General features: G+C 42.1%; 1 long non-coding RNA gene across 2 annotated transcripts; it reads right to left on the reverse strand.

Moving 5' to 3' along the window:
- Positions 1 to 1,371: 1,371 nt before the first annotated feature.
- On the reverse strand, positions 1,372 to 19,965 carry LOC122198927. 2 transcript variants are annotated; one of them, XR_006193224.1, is made up of 4 exons: positions 14,988 to 19,599; positions 12,672 to 13,803; positions 1,958 to 2,148; positions 1,372 to 1,426 (listed from the first exon to the last, which is right to left on the reverse strand). It is a non-coding gene; the product is annotated as an uncharacterized LOC122198927 (long non-coding RNA). The 2 variants fall into 2 exon arrangements; XR_006193225.1 differs by lacking the exons at positions 1,372 to 1,426; positions 1,958 to 2,148 and adding an exon at positions 19,680 to 19,965 and having other exon boundaries at positions 12,496 to 13,803; positions 14,988 to 15,083.
- Positions 19,966 to 20,034: the final 69 nt, after the last annotated feature.

Genomic DNA, 20,034 nt, shown 5'->3' on the forward strand with positions numbered 1-20,034 from the left:
TCTGGCAACCATCAGTTTCTTCTCTGTATTTATGGGTCTGTTCCTGTGTTTTGTTTGCTTCTTCATGTGTTTTGATTTTAGGTTTCACATATAAGTGAAGTCATAGGGTATTGGATTTTCTCTGTCTGACTTAGCATAATGCCCTCTAGGTCTGTACCCATGTTGCAAATGGCAAGATCTCAGCCTTTTATGGCTGAGAGTTATTCCATTGTGTGTGTGTGTGTGTGTACATAAACATATACATATACATACACACACACACACACACACACACATGCACACACACACACACACACACACATATATATCACATCTCCTTTATCTAGTCATCTATCAGTGGATACTTGGGCTGCTTCCGTATCTTGATTATTGTAAATAATGCTGCAATAAACATAGGGGTGCCCGTATCTTTTCAAATTAGTGTTTTCATTTTCTTCGGGTAAATACCCAGTGGTAGAATTACTGCATGGCATGTTTGTTTGTTTGTTTCATTTTTAAACATGCAATGTAATTAACAAACAGTGTCATATATTAGTTTCAGGTGTACAAAAGAATGATTCAACAATTCTGTACAGTACACAGTGCTCATCATGATAAATGTATTCTTAATCCCCTTCTCCTATTTTACCCACCCCCACCCCCCTCCTCTCTGGTAACCATCAGTTTGTTCTCTAGAGGTAAGAGTCTGGTTTTTTTCTGTTTGTCTCTTTTTTTCTTTGTTTATTTGTTTTGTTTCTTAAATTCCAAATATGAGTGAGATCATATGGTATTTGTCTTTCTCTCTCTGACTTATTTCACTTAGCATTATGTCTTCTAGATCCATCCATGTTATTGCAAATGGCAAGATTTCATTCTTTTTATGGCTGAGTAATATCCCATTATCTATCTATCTATCTATCTATCTATCTATCTATACATCTTTAGAATTAAGTTTTGAGGAACCTCCATACTGTTTTCTTCCATCAAGGCTGCACCACTTTTCATTCCCACCAATAGTGCATGAGTGTTCTTTTTTCTCCACATCCTTGCCAACACCTATTATGTTTTGTCTTTTTGACTCTAGCCGTCCTGACAGATGCGATTTCATTGTAGTTTTGAATTACATTTCCCTGAATATGAATGGTGTTAAGCATCTTTTCATGCGCCAGTGGCCATCTGTATGTCTTCTTTGGAAAGATGTCTATACAATCCTCTGCCCATTTTTTAATTGGATTCTTTGGGTTTGGGGTTGTTGAATTGTATAGGTTCTTCATATATTTTGGATATTAATCCCATATTGGATATATCATTTGCAAATACCTTCTCTCATTCAGTAGGTTGTATTTCCATTTTGTTGATGGTTTCCTTCACTGTTCAAAAGCTTTTTTAGTTTTCCTGTAATCCCAATAGTTTATTTCTGCTTTTGTTCCCCTGCTTGAGGAGACATCTGAAAAATATTGCCAAAAACGGATGTCAAAGTGATTACGGCCTATGTTTTTTTTCTAGGAGTTTTATGGTCTCCTTCTCACATAGGTCTTTAATTCCTTTTGAGTTTATTTTGGTTATGGTGTAAGAAAGTGGTCCATTTTCATTCTTTTGCATGTAGCTCTTCAGTTTTCCCAACACCATTTATTGAAGAGACTCTTCTCCATTGTGTATTCTTGCCTCCTTTATTGTAGATTAATTGACCATACAAACACGGGTTGATTTCTCCCAGACTAGATTCTAACTGGTGACATTTTGCAGCAACTCACTTGTTGTCTGTCACATAGTGGGGTTTAATCAACATTCACTGAAGATATGCAGGTATCTCTCTATATATGTATGTATAACATGTGTGGTAACAGGTATGGTTTTTGGTAATTATGTATGTAAATTTATTGGGATCATTGGTGGTATACAGGTGGATGGATACTGGGCCGATAGGTTGAAGTAATGCGAAAAAAAAAAGAAAAAAGAAAAAGAAAAAAACCCCCACCTATAATGGTGTATAGGATGCTGACAGAATACTTTCTTTAAAAATTTGTGTACCAGAGGGGCGCCTGGGTGGTTCAGTTGGTTAAGCGTCCACTCTTGGTCTTGACTCAGGTCATGGTCTCACGGTTCTTGAGTTCGAGCTTTACGTCAGACTGTCATCCAGTGCACTTAGCCATCGACTGCAAGATCGAGCTGCATAAAGGAGGCTTACACTGTGATTCATAGACCTACTTAAACAACAAAAACAAAACCAAAAACAACCCCTTCTCTAGCCACCACTGTTCTTGGTAGGTGCTATGGAAACCCTGAAAAGAGGGTCTTTGCAAAGAAGCAGAAAACTTGGTGAGATGGTGTCAGGTCAAGAGCATGAGCTTTGGATTTAACCCAACCAGGACTTGAATCCCCCTCATCTGTTTATTAGCTCTATGATCTCGGAGGCTATTTCCATTCGGGACCTCTGGCTCTTGATTTAGGAGATGAAGGCACCTGCCCATGTCTCCTGTCAGTAGGAAATAAAATTACATTTAGGGGGCTCAGCAGAGTAGCTAGCTCACAGCGGTTGTCAGTAACTCCCTCCTTCCCGCACCGGCAAACTCTCCATCAGCCTCGAACCTGACACCCTTGGGCAAAGACACTTACTGCCTTCTCCCTTCCCATCCTCTACCCCACTTAGGTGTTGGGTCAGATGATCTCTAAGGTTCTGTTAAACGATATTAACTGTTTAGTTCTATTTTTTACCGTACAGCTGGGATAGCAGGAGAGTGCATGATACACAGCCTACATTCTACACATTTTATATTAATGAGCCAGTCACTGAGCTTTATTACATTGAATCCTCAAGAGAATACCTGGAGGGGACGGTTGCTCTCCCTTTTTACAAGTGAGCAAACCAAGGCAAGAGGCATAGAGAGAAATCGTACTAGGACTCCGGTAGCCACTTGCAGAGAAGACTCTTTTGAAAGGTTTGACAACAGCAAAACAACAAAGCCCTTTATTATAACCCCGGCCTTGAAAGTGGAAATTTCCCAATTTTCACTCCATCCATTCTTCTTCTTGCACCGAAAGCATCAGTCATCTTCCCTCTCTTCTTTGCTGTCCCTTTTAAATGCTGCCATTCTAGGCTGAGATCATGACCCTCCTAAGAGCCTTCATCAAACCCCGGAAGGCAACAGGGCTGAACACAGAGACTTCCATAGCTGGTGCTCGGACAGCACATGCACAAACAAAGCTGATGCCTGGGAATCCAGCCTCTGCTGCCTCAGGCTGTGGCGCTGGCTATGAATTTTTACTGGCTTTCGACTAATTGTCTTTCTTTGGCATTTGACATACTTGTCAATGGATCCCTGGTAAAGCTGGTCTCTTTCTCTAGCCACTGATTTATATTCCCCCCAGAGGGGCTAGATTATGCCCTATATGGTGGGCACACAGCGAGCTGGAGACGGCCAGTCCAGTCCCAGATTGCATCGAGCCTGTCAGGAATTGCACTGAATTGCTGACCAGCCTGGAGTGTCTGGTCAGCCTTGTTCCCAGCCTTTCCCTCCTAGACGCACAAAGCCCAGTTTCAACCAATTCTTAATAATGCAATTAAATTTTTGGAAACCAAAGCTGAGTTTCATATTTAAATGTTGACTTTCAGCACGCAGGAAAGGTTGGCCAAATGCAGGAGTGACTGGAAGATTTTGGCAAAGAGATTAATTGGGATTTTCCATTCTCAGCGAAGCTGCGTGTGTTAATGCACAGGTAATACTCTCCTCAGGGGTTCCCAGGGACCAAAGAGTAGGCAAAGCATGAAACTGAAAACCAACATGCCTCATAAGAAATCACTAGTGTTCTCAAAAAGAAAGAAAAAAAAAGTCAAGTAGAGGCTGCATTGAACTGTTTCCTCTTTTGAAATGTAACAACACCTACCTCTCAGGGCTGTTGTGGGAATGAAATTAGAACATATATGAACAGGCTAGCACAGGGCCTTGCTCAGAGTAGGAGCAATGAACATATTTACTTGCTAACAATTCAACCCGGGAAAAGGCACTTGTCTGAGGTTAAATGACCAGGTTTTGAACCTTAAGCTCCAGCTAACTAGCCCAGCTGGTGTCTTCCCACTCTGGGTTCCAATTGACTCGTCTTTCTAATTAGAATAATAATCGTGGCTTCACAGGGTCATGACTAAAAGCACATTAAGGAATGGCGGAAAAAGTTCTTTGCAAACTAGACAGCTTTCTAGACAGAGCATACGGCTAAGGTCAAAGACTTAAATCGCTGGGGTTGAAATCCCAACTCTGTTGTTTGTGAGCTGTTCGAGCTGCAGTAAGTTGCCTAACCTTTCTGTGCTTCAGCGTCCTGTCCGTAAAGTGGGGATGAAAATACCACTCATTTCATATGGTTGTTGTAAGGATTAAATACGTTCACAAGTGTAAAGTACTTAAAATAGCACGTGCTAAGTACCATATATATGTTAGCTGTTAATTATTTCAAAGCTATGCTTATTATTTTGATGTTTATTTCAAGAATACGTTCATTCTTTTACATTCTTCTGTTATTGTGTTCAAAGTCAACCCCTCCAAGAAACTTTCCTGGATCTCTTGGCTTGAAGCAATCACCCGAAATATTCCCATATTCACCCAAAATATACCAGTTGTAGCTCGGTGATAGCCATTGTCTTTGCTTATGTGTTTGTTGATATCTCTCGCCTGCACTAGCCCTAGAGCCCTGAGTGACAGGGGTTTCCTCTTGTACCTCTGTACGCATGGTCGATGCCCATTAAATATTCACTGAATCGGGTGGAAGGAATGCAAATACACAAACATGAATGAACCTAAATATATTGGACAATAGCTAATATCAACCGCTGCGTAACTGCATTTTAAAAACTGAACACAACGGCAACCTTTAGCACCATACCTGATACAGAGTATGTGCTCAGTAAATATCTTTACTTGGAAGGATGGAAAGGTAACTAAAGGTATGTTGAGTCCAATGAAAGGCTTCAATTTATTGAGTCCCTCTTACTGAAAACGTGTATCAGATGGGTAAGCCGCTTGTCCTAGGTGCCAGGGCCGGCTCAAGATAGCGAGAAGAAAAGTAGCTCCTGACTTTAGGTACTCATATTCCAGAGGAGATACAGGCAGTCCAGTTGCTAAATAATTACAGGGGCCATAGGTGGTAAGCTGAGAAGGATGGAGGGTTACAGAAACGTGCCTTCAGCCCCTCCATCACTGCTCTGAGGCTTGCACTGCCTCGATATTAAAATGCACAGATATGTTCATTTGGGATGGCTACACCTTATCTCAAGAAGTAGGGCATGAGGAGAGAAGGTCCTACATCAAATAAAGGAAGAGGGGAGCAAATCACTAACCGGGGTGTGGCCGATTACATGCAGCAGGTGAGACCCTAAGCTAAGGGAGGTGGCACCATGAGCCGTCTATAAAGTGACCTAGATTTCTTAGCCTCAACCATTTTTATGTCAAATGTTGACAAAACAGTATATAAAACAACCAACCAACCTGAAGACCTGATCTCTCACCAACTCTCCTTCCACCAATAGCTTCACTTCATGAGGTCCCAGTTTTGCTATCAGTTGAGAAATGAGTTTGGACTGGACTAGTTCCAAGGATCATTCTGCCTTTACTATTTTTTTTTTAAAATTCTATTTTTTAATGCCTGGCTTGATGGGAAAACCAATTCTTTCTCCTAGCTTCAAATACTATGTCTATTTTGCTGAAGCCCAATTTATATCTCCAAACCAGACCTATCTTTTGGGTTCAGGTCTTGCAGAGTCAACTGTCTACTTTGACATCGGAGACATCTCAGACACATAGTGCGCAAAGCCAAGTTCTTGACTGCCGGCATCTGCCCTTCCTACAAACTTCTACTTTGAAGTGTTTCTAACTCAGTAAATGGAAACACATCTACCCAATTGCCCAAATCAGAAACTTGGGATTCATTCTTAATATCCTTCTCTCTTTCACCACCCACTCCCGATCAATCCAATCTTGCTTTCAATCTTGTCAATTCTACCATCAAAGTATGCCTCAAATCTTTGCACACCTCCCCACCTGCACTCCTAGCTCCCTTCTTCTCTCACCAGGACTCCTACCAGAGCCTCTTAAAGAATTTACTCTTGCCCATTTCTAATTATATTCCACGTGATAGCTGGGGTGCTTTTCTTCAAACAAAAATCAGATCATGTCATCACCCAGCCTAAAATATCCTAAATGATTTCTCAGTAGACTTAGAACAAACTCTAAATTCCTGTCCATAGGCTACAAAGGCCTCCATCGTCTGGCTCCTGATTCTCCCCCCAGATTCATCTACCACCAGTCTCTGCTTGTGCCATACCGACCTCTTTCAAGTCTCTGACCATGCCATGGGTTTACAGGGTTGTCTGGCCTCTGGTCCCTCTGCCCCGCCACACTTCACCCCTCACCCTTGGCCTGGCTAATCCATCCTCATTTTCACATCTCAGCTTAAAGCTTACTTTCATGGAGGGGCCTGTATCCTAAGTAAATTACATCCTTCCCCCATTTCACAGTACCTTACTTATTTTCTGCAGCTCCGTTAACATAATTTATAATAAATAATACTCCTCTGTGGATGTACTTGTGTAATGTTTGTGTCCTCAACTAAACAATGGGCTCCTCCAGGGACAAGTCTGTAATTGTTCTTTGTATATGCAAAGTCTAGCCCAGTGCTTAGCATATAGTAGGTGCTTAATAGATAATTTTTGTGGCTGCAAAGTAGTCAGACCTGAAGATATCAACATATGTGTATCCCATACTAAAAAAGTCTAACCCAGTGGGTGACAAAATAATGAAATACAGTCGACTGTGCCGTTTCTCCAAACTTTTTCGTTCCTGACCTCTAGAATCTTCCAGCACTCCTCCATTTTCTTACTGACACTTCCCAGTTTTCAGAGTTGAGAAGGGACGTATCTTGGTGTTATGTTCCCTCGCTCTGCTCCCCTTGGACACATTTAGCTTTGTGCAGGAATGTGGCTTCCACAGGTGTGGTTGGGTGAGAGGTGTTGGGAACAGGAGGGGTGGAGAGGGAAAAAAAAAAATAAAGGAACCATATGGGGGAGGTGGCTGCCCTTGCACAGCTTGGACATCGTCCCAGCTCACCCACGTCGGAGTTTTTTTTTACTGCCGTATACATCCAGTATTCTCTCCTTCCCACCTCTAGGAATCTAAAAATAAGTGAGCTGTTGATCAAGGGCTTGGTGATGGCAAACCTGGCAAGTATGGGCAGACAGGCTCCCAATTCTAGAAGTTTCCTCTTGCCACTACCGCCTGCTGTCCCTGGCCCCTGTTGAGACTGTTATGCACCCATCTACTAAGTTTGCTGGGTACTTTGTCCCATTTAGGTCCCTACTGTGATAGATTGCAGGAAGTAGGATACGGACTCTTGGGTTGTTTTTAATGTCAACAAAGCTCTGTTGCTTCATCCGCTGAATTATCGCTTTGTCCTGTTATTAAAGGTCTTCTCTCTAGCACCCGTACTCCTATTTTCTCTCTTCCTCCCTGTCGAGAACAACTTGCCCTAAATCCCTTTTATATTTACCTCAATATTCATGGGGTCCACTCGGCTCTGGTTGCAGAGACAGAAGGGATAAATGCAGGAATTCTCTTAGGAGGACAGCACTGGCCCATGGCTTTTCCTGTCACTCAGGTCAGGCCTTTGGTAGAAAGTTATCCAACCTCATTTTAGTAACTCACCCAGCAACTCAGTTCCTGGAAAAATTTGTAGAAATCCACCTCGCTGATCCTAGAAAACAGCCCTGATAAATTTGGACTTTGTTTATACCATTTGCTAAGACTGAAGTTAATTCAAAACAAATGATTTTTTTTTTCCTTTTGGGTGCAGGGGAGGGCTAGGGAGGGGCTAAGGTAGAAAGAGGAGGAAGAAAGAGGAAGAAGGTACCAAAAAGGAGGATCTAACACTGGATTTCAGTTCCCACTACTGGGAAAAGGTTCATTTCCAATTCTGCATTTCAAGAACAAAAAGACTTTCTGATGATCTTTTTTATTCTCTTTGGATCAGTATGAATCCTTAGCAGTTAATTTATGTCTTCCTGTATTTAAAAGGTTAAAATATTTCAGGAAGTGAAATTAATACATTTAAGGATGGTTACAAAGTCAAGACAGGGCACTCTACATCACCGTTCCCCAGATACAACCTGAGTCACAGAATCTGTTAGGGAATAACCTGGAAGCTTTCCTTAACTATGATAGTTCACTCATTAGTTTGTGTGTTCATTTGGTGTTCAACAACTACTTTGAACTGCATATTATAATACCCAAAGTGCTTTCTCTTGCACTGTCCTTGATTCTCCTGAGAACACTGAGAGGTAGTCTTTTAACAGAAATTACCATTTTAGAGAACAAGAAACTGAGACCCACAGAAGTTAGTCAGTTGTGGAACTTTAACTGGAACCCAGATCATCAGATTTCACATCAAAGTCTCTTTCAGTTCTACCTAACTTTAATTTCACCAACATTTCCTAAGTGAGCATTGTGTTGGGCACAAGTCTAAGAAGACAAAAATGAAGCACTCTTCTCCTTGAGAAACACCTAGCCTATGGAAGAAAGACAGAAATTGAGGCAGGGCTGTGGGGCGGAGGTAAGTGCATGGGTCCTCGGAGTCTGGTGTAGAAAACTGTTGTAGAGAGTCAAGACTGAAAAGAGCGGGAGGGCCTTGTTTCTCCGTTCTCACTGCCACCAAGTCTTAACATGCTTTCCCAAAGGGTGGCTTTTATTAATGTCAGAATTCATCTTTCTCCGTCTCATTTTCTTCTGAGCATTTTGCTGGCATTTTAGCGCCAGGGCCTCCAAAGGATGAGGGTGTTCTCGGCAACTTAATGTTTACACATTGAAAGTTGCCGGACTAAGTAATTGTTAAGATTTCGGAAATCTTGTCTGGTGGTATTGAGCACGCATCATTATCTCCAGTCCACCCTCTTGGCCGCAGAGAGGAAATGGTTATAACTGCTGGCAGATAAGCCCAACGCTAGGTAGGCTGGGCCTTGCTGACTACGGTACTATGGAAACTGGTCCGGATACAGGGCTGGCACCTGGAGATATCATCTGCCAGTTTATTACCCACAGTGCCCAGAGGGTTGAGGTGAACTTGGGCTTAGTTAAGTAGGCATCAAGCTCTATTAGGTGTGCAGTTCCTGCCAGGGATGGTCTTAGGTTCTGACATACAGACTGCGGATGTTACTGGAGGCTGTGTGCTCTCGGAGAGCATGAGGCTGGGTGACCTGACTGTTCCTGGTAGAACCTGTCAGGTACAAGAAGGTACAAAACCCAGGTCCAGGCAAAGCCCCAGCCTGCAGACTGAGCTAGCCTGGTGATCGTGGCTGGGAAGAGAGCTGAGACTCGTGGGGATCTTCCTGCACTGGATGTTGGGTATTACTGGATGGTACCTCGAGACGGCTGGGTTATATCTTGTTCTAATTGAGACTGGATGAAAAATTCGGAGACCGAACCCGCCCAAGGAGGGTGCCAATGCCTCAGAGTGACGTCAGAGTGGGAGGTAGGACACAGCATCTGAGAAGAAGCCATGTAGTTTTGCTTGGCTCAGAATCAGAACATTTGGGGCCCAGTCCTGACTCAGGGACTCTCTTCTGCCTGACCTAAAGCTAGTTTTAGCACCTTTCTGGGCCTTTGTTTCCTCAGCAGTTTGTGTGCTACCTGGGATCAGGGTCCCCTATTGTATTCATATTTGTTTCCCCGTCATCTAGCATGATGGCATCTCTTTCATAAAAGACTTTCATTGAGCTGTGTGCTGTGTGAATGAGTGAATAGAGTGAGCTGAGTGTGAAGAATTACATTAGTGGTTTCAGGGAAGAGGGGCCTATCAGAACCATGGTCCTCACCCTGGATGCCTAGATTCTGATGTCTACCCCCAGGCCATTTTTCAAAATCCAGTGGTTCAAATAATAGTATACTCCCCAAAGTTCCTAACAGCCTGTGATTCTCAGAAGAAAAAAAAAATTTTGAGGTTTATTTTTTTTTCCTTAGCATTCACTAGCCAAACATGTTATAAGAAACAAAAAATTGGGGCGCCTGGGTGACTCAGTCAGTTAAGCGTCCGACTTCAGCTCAGGTCATGATCTCGTGGTCCGTGGGTTCGAGCCCCGCCTCGGGCTCTGTGCTGACAGCTCAGAGCCTGGAGCCTGTTTCAGATTCTGTGTCTCCCTCTTTCTCTGACCCTCCCCTGTTCATGCTCTCTCTCTCTCTGTCTCAAAAATAAATAAATGTTAAAAAAAACAAACAAAAAAAAAAAACAAAAAATTAATGTCCTCTAGTTCCAGAAGAATCCCAAAGGCAGTCCATCTACCAGGAAAACTCCTGGGTGGCCTCACAGAGACAGCAAAGTAACAAGGAAACCCTTGACATTTGCAAATGCTATAAAACACCAACAAACAAGATAAGCACACTAAGACCAAGGGGGCAGAGGTAGATTAAAGATTTACAGATCTACCTAATTTGGGTCAATGTGCTCAGAAAGGGTGATGTTTTGTTATTGTGAAAACAAGTGTCTCCCAGAATGAAAAGTCTTCTCCAAGAGCGAGTGGGCCACTCTCACTTTTGCTAGAAGGTCCTAAAGATGAGGGCAGCATAAATTTTAGGCCAAACATTCAGAATTGTGAATTAGGGGACTGACTGCACTTAAAAGACTTCACCTAGGGCTTTTCAGTGTCTTCAGCTGTGCTTGTGAGACAGATATAGACAGATAGATAGATACATAGATAGATAAACAGATACCAAACTAATATATACACATTTATATAATTTGGAAGATAAAGAAAAAAATCAAGGGAGGAAAAAAGCATCTGTAATCCTATTACCCAAAGCAGCCAAAATGTTTTCTGTGTATTGTATACTCTTGTTTATATCTAGTCTATTTTTTATGAAGAGTATTTTTAAACATAGTTGTTAATCTACCATATATATATATAAAACTTCTTTTCACTTTACCTGTTACCATAGGTGTTTTTCAATTCTATTTTTTTTAAATTAGTCATATTATACTTGATCATTCTCCATCCAACACCTTTTCCCTCAACCCAGTGATGATGGAACCTCACTTTTTTTGTTGTTAGACATAACACTTAGACACATATATTCATTCAAAGATTTCTTTGCCCTATATGTTTGAGTTTTTTCCCTGTACATTGTATGCGCCTCAAAGATAGGTTCCTAGAAGTACTGACTCAAAGGGCATGACTGTGTTTGTGATTCTTGAGCCATGTGACCAAACAGATCACTGAAAGAGTCATGCTAACCAAAATGTAGTATGACAGGATTCAATTATTTAAATGTCAGCCTCCATAGTGAACAGAAGGATTGGTTCAAAGATTTTACAAGCACTTGGCAGAGACGTTGATAGATGTGGGAAAAGACAGAAAAAAGGAAGAGACACTTAAGATTCAAGTACAGCATGGGAACTAGACATCGTTGGTAACTGACAATTGGTTAGAAATTAATGAGGCCTTCCCGAATACACATCAAAGTAATAGCGGCTTTTGGTTTACCAAAGTGGATACTGCAGCAAAGTAAGTGATTCAGGGTGGCCTGGGTTGATGGGAAGCAACTCTACCGCTAATTTTGGGGGGTGGTCTTTGCAAACCATTTCCCTCTCTGGATCTTTCTCAACTGTAGAACTAATAGGTTGAAGGCTGAGGAGAGTTTAGATTATAGTGTCAAATCCAGACGATGAAGACAAATTCACAGAGTCATGGGGTCCGGTAAGCTATTTGTCTCTAAACACCCAGAGTTACAACTCTGATGAGACCCACAGTTCTATCAGAGTTGTACAATGAAATAGCAGACATTCTAGGAAGCTCTCGGGACTCCCCCAACCTCAATTATGAAGCCTCAAGATCTGTATGCCCCATATGGACTGATGACAAAGAGTTTTCTGGGCCTTGTCTCCACAGAGAATCTCCTCAGAGAAATGTTGAATCAGCAGCTTGATGAGGTGGCTTGAATCATCTACTGCTATAATGACATTTGGCCCTTTGGTGCCTCCTTAGTGTTCTCCTGACCATTCTCTATCTAAATGATGGCATATAGAAATTAGCTAAATTGCTTTCAATTTAGGAAACTAAAAGAATAAATGCAGGTTCTCTCATGTTCTGGACTCTATTTTGGGGGCATTGTTGAGTGAAAGGCAGGATCTCTTCAGATTTCAAGAGAAGCCTGGGTCACCTTTTGGAGGATCCTAGTATGGGAAAATGAGATAGAGAGATGGTTATATATATATATATATATATATATATATATATATATATATATATATAATTTGTGTTGTTTTTTTTTTAATTTTTTTTAACGTTTTTATTCATTTTTGAGACAGAGAGAGACAGAGCATGAATGGGGGAGGGTCAGAGAGAGGGAGACACAGAATCTGAAACAGGCTCCGGGCTCTGAGCTGTCAGCACAGGGGCCCGATGCGGGGCTCGAACTCACGGACCACGAGATCGTGACCTGAGCCGAAGTCGGCGCTCAACCGACTGAGCCACCCAGGCGCCCCTAATTTGTGTTTTTTAACAGAAAAATTGAGAATATAATATGGAGAACAACCCTGTACCCAATTTCACCCATTATTAACATTTCATCTTAGTATGGTACACTTGTAACAATGGAGGAAACAATATTCACACAATATTATTAACTAACATCCATCACGTGCTCAGATTTGTTTAGATTTACCTTCTCTCTTTTTCTGTTCAATACTTGTTGACATGAAGTTATCGTGTCTCCTTAGGCTTCTCCTGGCTGTGGCAACTTGTCAGACTTTGTTTTTGATAACCTTGACGGTTTTGAGGAGTACTGGGCAAGCATTTTGTAGGATGCCCTTCTACTGGAATGTGTCTGATGTTTTCCTCATAAATAGACTGGGAAATGGGAGCGAGACCACAGAGGTAAAGAACCATTTTCCCACCTTCTGTCAAAGGTTCATACAGTCAACATGGTTTATCATTGTTGATGCTGACCTTGATGTCCTGGCTGATGTAGTGTTCGTCTGGTCTCTCCATGTAAAATCACCTCCCCCACCCCCTTCCCATACCACATTCTTTGGAAGGAAGTCACTATGCCCAGCTTATACTTAAGGAGAAAGGAATTATATTCTCTCTCCTTGAGGATAGAGTATCTACATAAATTATTCGGAATTCTGCCAGGGAAACTGGGCTCTTCTCTTCCATTTATTAATTTTCCCCATATTTATTTATATCCGTGTGAACTTTGGGTACTTATTTTATACTTCGGGTTATAATCTAATATGACTCTACCTTGTTGCTCAAATTTTCCAGCTTTGGCCATTGGGAGCACTTCAGTAGCTCCAGTGGCTCTGAAATATCCCCCATCAATGTAGAGACTTTTTTTTGTCTTGATTTCCCTCCTTCTCCTTCCCCTTCTTCTCCTTCTTTTAGCAAATCTTTATTTTATGGTACAATCTGAGCACTAGGTGTGATCATTGCTACTGTGGCATCATTGCTTCTAGGCCAAATATATTTAACACTTGATATTGTAAATACCAACATGCATGCAATCACGATGCAACTGCACTATCCTTAAGACAATTCTAGACTTAGTAACAATATGACGTCACGGCACTGTGGGAGATTATGAGGCTCCTACCCTGCATCCTGCAGTGAGACCTGCACGCAAAGCTTGTGCAGGACAGTCTTCTTTCCATCCTGTCAGTGTGCCCCTAAGACTGAACAGAACCTCCGTGGAGAGCACATCAAATGTCCAAATCTTCAGCGTTCTCTCAAAGTAAGGCCACAGCAAATGGCTCTTTTGCAGGGCTGCCCACCCTATATTCGCTTTCCATGATAAGCTATGGGAAAAACAACAACAACAACAACAACAACAACAGTGGATTTAGAACCAGGGCATCAAGGTTCAAGATCTGGCTCTGTCAGCCATTCAGTGTATGTGGAAAATGCCTTCTGTCTGGGCCTCAGTTTCCATTTATGTAACACCGGTACCATTGGATTAATTTGTTGCTAAGGACCCTTTCAGTTCTAGCATATTGTGACCCAGTAGTTTGACATTGAGAGACTCTAATGGGCTCCATGTCTGCTCATCCATGGGCAATAATATTGCAGAAAGTCTAAGCCAAAGGAGAAATGGTGGTAATGGGGAGCTCACTGCTAATAAGTAGGAGCTGCTTTATCACTTCCTGAGGATGCTGAAGACTGTTAAAGACCCTATTTCGTCTAGACAATCAGGCCTGAGAAACTTTAGACCTTTCTTTTTAAAGAATGGAGATCAAAAAAGTATAGGAAATACTGAGTGAAAGTATGTCTTTTATTGCCTTCAAGTTTGTTCTGGAAGATCAAGGCTTTTTTTTTTTTTTTTTTTTTTTTTTTTTTTGTAAGGGCAAACTCCTCATCTGTTATTTCCTCTCACTTCAAATAATTACCTTTAAGGCAGTGATAGCTGAGCTACCTCTAAGTTTCTTACCAGGAATCTCTCTCTAGGTTTTTTTTTTTCCTTCCTTCTTGTGTGTGGGGTGTGTGTGTGTGTGTGTGTGTGTGTGAATGTTATGACATATTTTTCACATCCACATGGAGCCCAGTGGCTTAAAGACTGCCCAGTTTACAAGTGTCATCTCCTTCCTATCATTGACTGGGACAGTTTCCAAAAACAAACAGAAGGAAAAAAAAAAAAAAGAACTACAGTACTGAAAATACACTTGAGAATTGTCACAGCTGATTATGAATGCTGGAGATCAAAGGTACAAGGTCTCAGAACCTGTCTCCTCCAACTCAACTTTAAAAATCTTCAATTGGTTTTTGAACCCACTCAGCATAACCCCAGACTTTGGTCTACAATTGGTTAAAAATTGATAGAGGGGAGGATTCTAGGACTGCCTTCTTTACTTAGAAGTTTAAATTTTAACCCCTTCCCCCACGCCAGGTACACACATAGATATAGCTCCTCTTCCGTTCCCCCACCTTAAAGTCATGTAAATATGTATCTGGATATAAAGGTATAGAATTTAGAAGAGATAGCTACCATGCAAATCACCCGGTTATTTCTTCACACGGTTGAGGAAACTGAGTCCTGACAAGTGGTTTTGCTCCAGGTTCTAGAACAGAGTTCCGGGCAGCACTGTAATTAGAAACCCAGGGTTTTTTGGCAACGAATCCAGGTTGTTGTTGTTTTTTTCTTCCTACCTCGCACCATGCCCCTGAGGAGGTAACGTGTTTTTGTGTGTGCGTCTGTATGTACATATGTTACACAGTCACAGACATGTAGAAAACATGCAACAAGCATCTGTAGTCTGACCTCAGGGAACAGTTTAATGACTCGAATTTCAGGCAGCTGAAAGGTTTCTGCGGGTGGAGGTTGAAATAAACAAGAAAAGCCACTGTGGAGATGTGAATGGAAAAGTACCGAAAGCACTCCCTCCCTCCGCACATTCTTCCGCTCTCCAGCTCTGCCTGCCATCAAGCCGGGCTTCAGATAGGCTTCTGCATAGCCAGGTGTACAGAGGGTGGTGTGGAGAAGAAGGAAAAAAAAAAAAAATGCAGGCACAACACGCAAATCAAGTTTTTCCACTTCTGGCCTTAGGTAGTAAAGACAGCTCAGCCGCAGGCAGGGTGGGCCAGCTACCCAGAGTTTACAAACACTCAAGTGCTTTCCTCTCTTCATCCCTTCCTGGTCCAGCTGCTGCTTTCCTTCATGCTAAAGTTTCATAGGAAGTGAAAACCCTGCTATTCAAAACAGTGATCCAGTGCAATCCAGTGCAATAAACAAATGATTAGGTGCCCCGCCCCACCATCACTTCTCTATTTTAAGCTCCCGATATTTATTTCCATTTTAAATAAGTGAGAAAAGTGTGGAAAATCAGTGTTGTTGGGGGGGGGGGGGGGGACTCTGAGCTAGGCTGAAAAGGTTTCTAAAGAAAAAAAAATCTCAGAATAAAACAGGCTGAAAGCAGGCAGCATATGGATCAAAATTAAACGTTGACACTTCTTTTTCAGAAGGTAGTAGCTGGAAATCATCTTCTGTTTTTTTTTTAATGTCTCAAAACTTTCTACTCAATTTCTCTAAAATATACCAAGAAAACTCCTTTCTTTCTCCAAGAATACACGGAGCTCGTTTACAATAGGTCTAAATGAAGAATTTGAAAGAAAAGGAATAGGTAAAATGTTATGCATCAGGTGGAGAGTATCTCCCACACCCACCAGAAGTCACCTAGAATAGCACAGCGCCAGAGACCAACGTAACCAAACCCAATGCCCATCAAAATGCAGTATCGTCAGGACTTGGATTTCGTTCTGAGAAACAATTTACAGATTATAAGGAGCCCAAAGCAGTCTTGCTTTCCTCAATTCTGCCAGAAAACAGGATACTCTCCTCCAAAGCCAGGTAGTCAGATCACCCTCATTCTCCTGAAATGATGCAGGACCCTCAAAGGAATACCCATTTTCAGTTTTGTCCTGGCGTCATGCATGCCTCTGGTGAGGGCCACCTCCCCTCTTCAAAGAGTGAAACCTGGGGGGAGGTGAGTGATTGATCTGCAACGTTCCCTCCAGTTCTAAAATCTCTAATTCTGAGATGTGAAACCTTAGAGACCTACCAAGGTGTCAGAAGTTCCTGACAGGTGAAATCAACTTCCTGTTTGGAGCCTCCTTAAAAAGAGGACAAGAAGGTGTTTATTCCAAGGATAGCTTTCTTTTCAGCTATGACTGAATTGTGGGGAACTGGATGCAAAATCTGTTCGTTAATTAAATGTAATATTAGGACCAGGCTATTTGATTTGTAACAAACCTTATATTTACGCAGCAGTTGTGTTTAGGAACCTATTACTATGCCCATCCCCTGGGCAAAGGGCTTGACCTGGTCTTCTGAGTATTAATAGCCAGGGACAATTAAATGATAAGACTGGTGGATACCTAGTCCCTCCAAGTCGACAGGAATCACTCATAAGACCCCAGACATGGAATCTCTCCTTAGAGCTTCTTAAGGATGATTTAAAAGAATTTGAATACATTCTTTCTTTAATCCTATATAACATAGCACTGCTGGAGTGAGGGAGCCCACACAGTGATGCCAACTGGCTACTGATGGGGAGAGATCAAGAATGCGGGAAAGAAGGACATTCTGGAAGAAATTCAACTGGTATAAAATCTGACAGTTACGCTCCCAGGAATTGAAAAGAGATTGAGGAGTGGGTGCACAATTTTCCTCATTGTTCACTCAGTAGAGAGAAAGGGATCTATCCGAACATAGTCTCTATCTTTAGAAAATTTTCAATATTTTTTTTTCTTTTAATGGTGTCCTTCCGATCAATTTCTTTCAGTGTAAACACTGATTTGGCAAAAAAACAAAGCCAAAAACAAACCAAAACAAACAAACAGAAAAACAAAACAGTCGTAGAAATGTGGGACTCTGGCACTTGGTCCCAGAAATAATGTGCTGAAAAGGTTCGAGGTCCCTTGTGGTGGGGTTAACTATCTATAAACCAGGCCTGGTAAGTTTTCCCTGTAAGGGCTCCCTGCAAAGAATTAAAAAGGGCTGAGGTACAAGAAGGGTGAATTCCTTCCCAGCCCCCATTTTGGCTGGTTCTATAGCCAGTGGGAGCAGATTTCCCTCTGCTCTGCAGCGCCCCCATGGGGCTAAGATTGGAGTGGCAAAGAGAACGCAGCAGGGACAAACGGTGTTTAAGGTTTGGGTTGGTCAGGGGCGCTGGCAGGGGACCAGTGACACAGGATGGCAACTTTGATTAGAAAAGCCATGAAAAATCATACAAGTAATGTCCATCATAGGATCAGTAATAGGGCAGAGGCGTACATCTCACATTCCAAACCATACAGATACACCTGGGAAACCCTGAAACTCTTGCTGCTCGTAAAGATAGAAAAAATATAACACATATAAATGCACAGAGAAAATCACCTCAGCAAAATCGGGGTATCATTTTGAATCCAGTGGAATTCATTTAAAACTCTGAAAAGGAAGGGGAAGGAGACAATAAAAAAGCAGATAGTCCGCCTTCTGGCAGAATGAATCTGCACTTGACAGTCTTTGGGGGTAAAATGTTCATTTCAACAACAGTGACAGGATTAGGCCTATGTATATTTTTCAAAAATCCTTTACAAGACAGGCTCTTCTGCAGAGGCTGCAGTAATCCATCTGTCAATAAGTATTAAAATATTCAGATTTCATAGAAACAGATACTTACATAGAAACAGATACCAACCCCTTTGGACCTCTCCTGGTTCTAAAATTCCCAACACAGCCTTTTAAAGGTGGTGGTGGGGCGGGGGTGCATTGACAACAGCATTTTCAGCAATAGATCTGAACTTCCCGTGGACTTTTCCTGGGAAAAGGAACCCAAATATCCCAGGAAACAGCCCGCAATCTTTCAGAGCTCTGCTCACTGCTCCATTATAAACTCAAATTTGAGGTTGGGAGAGGTAGATTATTTTGGGACATATCTTTTTTGGAAATTAACATGTGCAGAAATTTTGTGGAACCTTTAAGAACTCATCTGTAATTTAATGAGTCGCCTGAAGGACTCTCCTAGCCAAGGCTCAGAACAGCCTGACCTTTGAAAGCTGCTTCTGGTCCAAACATTTTGGGTTAATTCTTGAGGAATCTGAAATATTATTTTCCCCTCACACCCTTCTTTTAAGAGAGAGACATAAAAGAAACAAGAGTCTCCCTCATTCGGGGATGAGTAGGAGGGGAAAAAACCCCAACCAACATTTAAATAGGGAAACTGGCAGTTCTGAATAAACAAACCAAGGCCCACAGTGAAATGATTCTGCACTGCATTTGCCTTTAAAAAGAAAGGAAAAAAGAAAGAAAGAAAGAAAGATTTCCCCCTTCTCCTCCTCCTCCCAACTAGGCTCGAAAGCTAAGACTGTGCTGCGTGCAGAGCGCTGTAGTTGTAGCACAGTCTGTTCTAAATACACGCAGTATCTGTGATACTGGCACCGCAGGCCTTTAGAATTCCCTCCGGCTGATCTCTTAAACACAGACAGAAGAGATTTTTTACAACGACCTTGAAACAAGCCGGGGCGGGGGGGAGGGGGGGGGGTTGCGGGGGATCAAGACCTTAAGAAAAAGGAAAACACAAACCTGTATTTGGTTCACATAATTTTGTAGGACACATGCATACACATACCCAAATACACACACGTTCCTTTCAACAAGAAATTTCCTGACAGTCAACAATAACAGAAAGAGTAAACCCACCACTTGCTGTCCTGGAAAGAAACAAACCAAACCAAAACAAATCCTTTGAACATGTCCCTCAAGCGCTGGAGTGCCTCCTCTCAGTAAAAGTCCAAGGGAAAGAAGAAAATTGCAGCCTCCCCCCCGCCCCGCGCCCGCCCCCCAAAAAGTGGGGGTTGGGTTTGTTACATGCGATCAAAGATTTAAGCTGCTTTCAATAGTATCAATATTAAAATAACACATCTTCTTTAAAACGCATGAGAGATTAGATGGGGAAAAAAATCACACACACACACACACACACACACACACACACACACACCAAAATCAAACCGATGCGGGATCCTACTATTTACGTAACACCACAAACTTGAAAAAGGCAAAAATCAGAAGCAAAAAAATCCGAAAATCGTCAAAATACAACAACCAAAAAATCCCAAGCCACCACATCAACAAGGAAACAAAACAAAACAAAACCAAAAAAATCCGACCCAAATAAAATAAAGCAAATGAACCCACCGAAAACTGCTTGGCAAATATTTTTCTCGTGGTGCCTAATATTCTAGCTGGAAAGAGCTGTGGTGTTTATTGTTTTTTTCTCTTACTCGCCTCTAAAGCTACTATACAGAACAGACTTTTTCCAACGGGTCGAACCTCTCGCTCCCTTTTGTGTATTTAGCTCGAGGAGCCGAGTTTAAGGGTAAGAGACGAGGAATTAGCCCCAGACCCCGGGAAAGCAAAGCGCACTCCCCCTCTTATGTCACCGAATAGCAAATTAGTTCTCAGAATTCCAGAGGCCGAGCTTTGCTACAGCGAAGACGCCGACGTCACAGAGGGGGCGCCCACGTGACGCTGGCGGAGCAGGCTGTACCAA

This window comes from Panthera leo, chromosome C2 (genome assembly GCF_018350215.1).
Source record: "Panthera leo isolate Ple1 chromosome C2, P.leo_Ple1_pat1.1, whole genome shotgun sequence".
NCBI lineage: Eukaryota > Metazoa > Chordata > Mammalia > Carnivora > Felidae > Panthera > Panthera leo.